Source organism: Lepidothrix coronata, unplaced genomic scaffold (genome assembly GCF_001604755.1).
Source record: "Lepidothrix coronata isolate B3197 unplaced genomic scaffold, Lepidothrix_coronata-1.0 Scaffold69, whole genome shotgun sequence".
NCBI lineage: Eukaryota > Metazoa > Chordata > Aves > Passeriformes > Pipridae > Lepidothrix > Lepidothrix coronata.
The window spans coordinates 2,991,233-2,998,528 of NW_016690249.1; the positions used below are offsets into that span (position 1 = coordinate 2,991,233).

At 39.5% G+C, this 7,296-nt stretch overlaps 1 protein-coding gene across 1 annotated transcript in view; it reads right to left on the reverse strand.

Moving 5' to 3' along the window:
* STARD13 (StAR related lipid transfer domain containing 13) overlaps positions 1 to 7,078 on the reverse strand; it is a 293,161-nt gene extending 286,083 nt beyond the window's left edge. The window contains exon 1 of the mRNA XM_017818549.1: positions 6,997 to 7,078. The gene's annotated coding sequence lies outside the window, so the exon portion shown is untranslated. The remainder of the gene's footprint in view (positions 1 to 6,996) is intronic.
* Between the last annotated feature and the right edge of the window lie 218 nt (positions 7,079 to 7,296).

The following is a 7,296-nucleotide window of genomic DNA, read 5'->3' on the forward strand; positions in this document are numbered from 1 at the left end:
TAAACAGCTAGATGCAGAAGAAATGCAATTTAAATTTCATTGTGAGCCATATTCAGTTCTAGAGCTCTCTAATGTACAATTCATAGCTGCTTAAATTGTAGTCATTACTCTCATTCTGCAATACTGTTTGTCATGATAAAGGGAAATTACTTTTCTGTCTATTACTTCTGCAAGGTTAGTTAATTTACACTTGCAAAGCGTATGGAGCAGCATCTCAGTTCCATGGAGATGTTTCTCAGAAGCATTTGGCAATTTAAAGCTTGGGGGAAAAGTCAACTTCAAAATGTAAAAAAGGGGCAGTGCATAAATCCCAAGGCCTTCTTACCCCAATGGAGAAGTAGCAGCGAAGAGTAGATAAATCACTTACAGGCTGTCAAGTTCACTGCAGCAGAACATTGTACTGAGGACCCCTGGAAGAGGCAAACTCATCTTTTTTTAGTACTGGGCAGCTAATCTGGTGAGATTTGATATCACTGCCCCTGACTTCATGGAAGCTGTGCATGCAAATAATCTGTATAAAACATCCAACCCTTTGGTATCTTCTCCTGCTAATATCTGTGTGTTTGTTTAATCCATGTTGGGATGGAGATAGCAAGAGCCAAGGATGTGAGAAGGAATGTTATTTTTACTTACTTGCTTGGAAATTCTGTGTTTTAGCATGCTTGACTTGGATACAAGGCATCACAGCTCCTGATCCTAGCACCATAATTTAAAGTGTTGAAGTTTGACGCCTGAATTCCTTGGAGGGGTGATGGAGTAACCGAGAGCAGCTGTGCCTGAGAGGCAATGCAGTGCTTTTCCACCATGACTGAGAAGCCACTTCAGGAAGGTTCCCCCTTCTCTTTCCCTCATGTGTCTCCACATGTAGATGTGGCACTTAGGGATGTAGTTTAGTGGTGGATTTGTCAGCACTGGGTTAATGGTTGGACTCAATGACCTTAGAGACTGCCTTTTCCAAATATTTCCACTGATTCTATGAATGAGTGCTGGAGCATCCCCCGGGATCACTCTCACTAAAATCAGTGGTGTTCTGGGAGGAAGCAACAGCTATGTCTTCTGCAGCCTGTATAATGTTGTCAAGGATGAGGGCATTGGCTGTGGACCTGGCAGGACATGGTACTGTTGCTTCCCAGTCTGCAGGGATTCACACCCACATATTCCCAACAGAGAGAGCAAATCTTAACTTCCCTCCATGAAAATAGTGGAAAGGCCTTTGGGAAATGCAGAGTTCATGTGAGGCCTCAGGTTTAGCATGAAGAGTGGGCATGGTTATATCCTACCTCTGCCTTGCAGCCAGGCAGGGTTGCTTAAACTGCCTTGAAGTTGAGGTCACAGGTATTTTTTTGTAAGTAGAGCAGAACAAGTGGAGCATAGGCACACCATGTAGCTGTATTGCTATGGACTATGTGCAGCTGGCACAGCACAGCTTAACCTCTAGGTATTACTGCAATTAATATTATGAAATAGCAGCAGCACAGGCACCCTTGACACTGATGCTTGTGTTTAGGCATGTCAGACTGTGCTCCTGACACTATATTGGCATCACAGCTCTCATGGAGTTTTGCAATGTTTTGAACTTCTACCAAATTCCAGCAAACACAGTCACAGTCCTTCTTCCCAATACTGCTCTCTTGAGACAACAAGGGGCACAGCATCCTTATCTTTCCTCCCCCCAACCTGAGCTTCCTGAGGTTACTGTTGCCGTATTTGGGTGTAGAATGTTTCAAAGGCAGAAAATACATAGGAGGGAGTTCTCTGAAGAGTTTACAAATTGTGTGAGGGCACCTTAATTACACGTTATTTCTGTTCCCATTAGGTTTAGTGGATTTGCAACACTGCTCAGCCCAAAACTAGACTCTGCTCCGGCCACCTATAAAAAAACTGCAGAAAGTGTTAAAAAATCATGAATGTTTATGTTGCCTTTAATTATTTTCCGTTTCTGTTGTCTGGATTTTCTTTTGAGATGCATTTTCTTGGCTTACATCAGGACTACAATCCTACCGTGCAAAGGATAAATCCACATTTGTTTCCATGAATTATTATTAGGTGGGCCTAAATTTGTTAATAAAGATAGATGTAAGGACATGAAAGGAAGTGTAAAGATATAAAGGTGTAAATATATGTATCAGGATATAAAGATATGGATTGGAATTTTTAAAGTTTCAGCTTGAGACAATGGCAGACAATGACCAAAACTATTTTCAGACTTTTTTTTCTTTGACCAAACTCTAAAATATTAGAGTCAGTCCCACTGGTTTGCCCAAAACTAGTCTTTAAATACTCACTGTTTAAAATATACTTAATTCATCCATTTCTGTCACTACAATAACAGATCATGGAAAGGGATCTTAGCCTTTGTAGAGGGACAGAGAGAAACCATACCAGTTGCTGGTTCTCTATGACATGTAAATTGTTGAAAAACATAGGGTTTTTTATGTTGTCTAGATATGCCACTCACACTACTATAATTTCAGGACATAATGCAGTGGCATTAAAAAAGATGGGGTTTGAATGTTGAAAAATCCAGTTGTGGTTGTAAAGGTTTTGGGATCAACTGCATTTGTGATCCCTCTAATTTTTCTAGATAGAGTTTGTGGTCTGGGTTGCTCAGCAGTGCACCTTCCTCCTGCCTTACGCATTCCTCTTACATGCATAATCCCAAATGATGCATCTACCTTTGACACATGGATACACCTTTTTTCTTCTGAGAACCCACAACCAGCAATTTAACTAAGGTAATTTAATTTGCCTTCAAAACCATGCGTTAAGCATTAATTAAACTAACTTAATTTGTCTTCAAAACAGAGTATTATTCATTCATCCTAAGGCACGAAACACATAGCACAAAAGGTAAAAAAACATCAGAGGTACATGACTCTTACTCATACCCTCATCTTTCTCCTTGACAGCTTTTGTCCTTTCTCATTTTCAGCTTCAAGAAGCACTCGTGTAGTATTCACACCAGTGTTTTTTCAGTGCTTTCCTTTGCCCTATAACTCCCTTCCTTTCACACACTCCTTCTGGGCAGCTTCTCTCAGGTGACTCAAAGGCCCCAATTTCACAAAGCTTTTATAAGATTATAGTGTGATATTTCTCAGTCCTGAAAAAACAGAGATATTAGTAGTGTTGCAACCAATGTGTTATCTTTTAGGTCCACAAACCTCCTTGAATTTGTGGACTCTTTTGTATGTCCTCAACTTCTTTTCACCTGCTTGATCATTTTCATAATGCTTATTGACTAACTGCACAACAAATATCCTCATCTCACAAATGTATATGTGGAAGCAGAATATTAATTTTAAAAATAAAAATATCAGGCACATTTTTCTATTTTCCTAGTGGAACTACTTGTTCCAAAATCGTAACCTGTGATACATACCTGTTATCAGCAATAGAATGCTACAGAATACTAAAAATACTTATAAAAGTTAAGATTTTATAAAATTTTGAAATTTTTATAAAATATTTTAATTTTTTAAAAAATGTTTGTATTTAGGCTGCATACATCATATGAATATTTGGTAAGGTAAGCCTTGTGCCTATACAGAATTTGGTAAGTTATTTTTGATTAATAGAGTACTGTTGCTGAGAATGTGCCCACAAAGCACAAAAATATCTGAGTAATGATAAAAAGCACTACAAAAGAAACAATTCTAGCTACAGTTCATCTGAGCCTTAGCTTCATCTAATCCTCACTTCAGTGTTAGATATGAGCACACTTCATTCTAGAGACTTGTGAAACATCAAAGAAGAACAAGCACCCCCCTGCCTGTTGTCTTTTTTGGTGTTTTTTTTTTCCTGGTGATACTGAGTGTTTAGAGACTTCTGGGTCCCTGGAAAGCCTCACAACAGGTAGCACTTGTAATGAACTCCTTAAAATCTGAACATGCCATGTTTTTGTTTCCCCTTCAGAGTAACTAGGAAACCAGCCTCACCTCAAACCCTATAGAGAGTCCTCCCCTCAAGATCCTTTTGTAGCTTTACCATTTCCAACTAGCAGATATGAATTGCTACTGGTAAAAATATCACAGAATTCAGCTCTTTAGCTGCAGCAAGAAAGGTATAAACTAGATACTTCTGACCAGCAGTACACGTAAGAGCTGACTCTCCCATCTGAAACATGGCCAATTTCTGCCTTTGAGATGAATTTCAAGACAGAGCCTGCAGATAGCCCCACAAACACTGTCCTCTCTTTAGAGCAGGAGCTCTGGACTGTTGTAGCATGCAGAACAGGGAAATCAAAATGGTCGTGAGGAAACCCCACCTATAACACAAAATAATCCCATTAGTCTCTCTCTGACAAAGACCTGGGAGTTATTTTGCTGAGTTGGTGGCCATGGGAACAGTGTGGTTATCATCACAAAACAGAGGCGGAAACCAGAACTTTCTCTAGGAATGGGGAAGCAACTTCCAGGAGTATCACTAAGAGCAGCATTTTCACAGCAAGAAGCCAACCTTCCTAAAACAATTTCACCAGTAAAAAACACCACAAACGTAAAAGTTATCAAGGAAAACCTCAAATCTTTCTGAGCAGGAGGAAAGAAAATAAGAGTAACACATGCATTTTATTGCCTGAGATATATGTCAAAGGGTTTGATGAGGTATGAAGGCAAGTAGATGGATTTAGCAGTTTTCTGCAAAACCTTGCATAGGCTGAAGAAACAAAGCTGAAGTTGGTGAAATACAGAAATACAGGTAAGATTGCTCTTTTAAACTTTTCTTTTGGAAGAAGCTGCAGGTGAAAGCAGAACTGAGAGCTGACAGGACCATTCTTCTGCTAGTAACATGCACAACTGCAGTAACTCTTTGTTTACATCCTTACCCAGCCTGCAGGGGTGGCAGCTGCATGTATTGAACCACATTCCAATTCCAGTCACACTGGAATAACTCCAGGGTCATATCATTGACTTCAATAAAGTTATTCTTTATTCATGCTTGCCTAACTGAGAATCTGGCCCATTCTATCTAGGTAGCAATATCTAACAGAGAAAATACTGCCAAATTAAGGGAACAAGAAGAACCAGACTATATCACATGAAGAGGAAACATTTCACATTATAAGGATTATAGAAGCTCCTTACTTTAAGGACTTTATCAACATTTAAAGGACGGTTCACTGAAAAGTATTTCTGTACATGCATAGTTTCTTTTAAGCTCCATTTGCCATTTTAGAAAATGGAAATAAAATTGATTTTAACATTATTGAAATAAAAATACTGTGATTTGTTCAACACAGCACACTAATTCGTTGTATATCTATGAGGAGCAGTCTGGATTAAGACATCTTCCATTTAGGATTTCCTCTACATCAATCAAGAAGACCTCTCTGGCTGAAATATGTTGAGTTTCGTGATTTTCTCTGTGGGAGCATTTTTCTGTTGGTGCCAAATTCAGCTTTGTGAAAAACACTGTGCTTTGCTCTGTTGGGCAAACCCAGGGTGTCCCTGTTGTAGTCACCAACAAAAGACAAAGAAAAGGAATGAAGATAAGGGAAATTTATCATTCCTGTATTATTTCCAATAAATTCAGATTCATTCAGGCCATGGCTTGATGATACAGTAAGTCTGACTGCAGAGATCCCAGTGCTGTATCACAAAAATCTGCAGCCAATGATGTAAGAGTAGCAAAACCTATAGATTTACTTCAGCAGTTAATTTGTTAAAGAAATATTGACATTTACCTCTTAGCAGGCACTGAATTGCCTGGCCGCCGCTTGTACAAAGTTGGTATTGTCCCATGTTATGTGCTCTGACTAATGCAGCAGAAATGCACTTGTATGCCCACACCTCATCTGGATGCTGTTTGTGTTGCTGCATGATCTGGAGGTGCTCAGATGGAGAATAAGTGGTGGTGGATCCACCAGGGATGAGGTTTCTGCCATACCTAATTAGCAATAACATGCCACTTATTAACACTTTTCACATAACCTTTGGATTTCACCTGGATCCAACAGAATATAAATGTATAAACTCATGCAACACACTTGTGAAGAAACCGAAACATGAAGTTGCCTGCTTACTAAGGAAAATATGTGGGAAATTGGGAAGGGTGCTGGATTGTTTCTAGTACATAGAGAGAGTTTAAAACAGATTTTTATTTTTTTTTTAGAGCTCGTATCTCAGCTTTTGCTAACCTCAAAATGAATCAAGAAAAGTTGCAACATATAGCACTTTTCACTCAAGATTGTATATAAAACAATGCCATGAGATGACAGAAGTAATTTTAGACCATCCTGGACAGTTCCCATAAGGAAAATATCATAAACCTGAAGTTGCAAACTGCCTGCCTGTCAGGTTTGGCCTTCTAATCTGGGTATCAACACCTAGAGTTCTCCCACAGAAATCCATTTCATTATTCCCATGCAAGACAGAGCAAGTTATTAATGTTTCAGCTACAGGAATGATCCTCCTGTGCACTAGTAATTGTTATTTCTGTAAATCTGCATCATAGTGGACAATATTGTCTTAAACAAATTTCCCACAATCATCATTAATTGGCCAGCTTTCTAACACCTGGTACCAACAGATTTTTCATCCAGTGAGCACAGTGCCACACAATGGTAACAGCAGGTTTTTACCTAATCCCTCTCCATACACAAGCAAACATCAAATGTGCCTGTGACAAAGGCACACAGACCAGCCTGACATTTGCTGATAACTCCCAGGAGATTCTCCCTCAGCTCTTCTGCTCGAACACATTTTCCAGTGGAAAAGATGATTTGAAATAATTTCCAGCTAGACTAATTACTTTCACTGAAAAGAGCATCCCCCTCCTCCTCAGTATACATTTATTAGTCTAGCCAAAAATGCAGCTAAGACTTCGTGAAGTTTTTCAAAGTGATAGTTATTTAATCTTAGGAGAATTTACAACAGCTTGCTCGATAATAATAAGTTATGCAGATATATGTACTTCATGCAAAGTTGCACACACACACAGACACAGAGTAGAAAAAGAAAAAAAGTAGGCATTTAAAACTGCTGTTTAAATTCCACTCACAATTTTGAAGTCTAAGCATAAAACTTCTTGTTTTGCATCTGTAGCTCCAAGCTGTCTGGAAAGATAATGCAGTCCATCAGATATCCTGGTTTTGTTTTCTTGCATAAAAATATCATCTGTCACAGGCACAGGAGCTGACTTCAAGGACCAGCCCCTTCTGCGAAGCACACCAATCGGGAGATTCTGGGAGCACATGTGGAATGCTGCTCGCCTGTGCGCAGGTCACGGCCACGGGCAGCATCTGCTCTGTGGGACACGGCTGCCAGATGAACTCGGGTGTCAACGAAATACGGGGCTGGG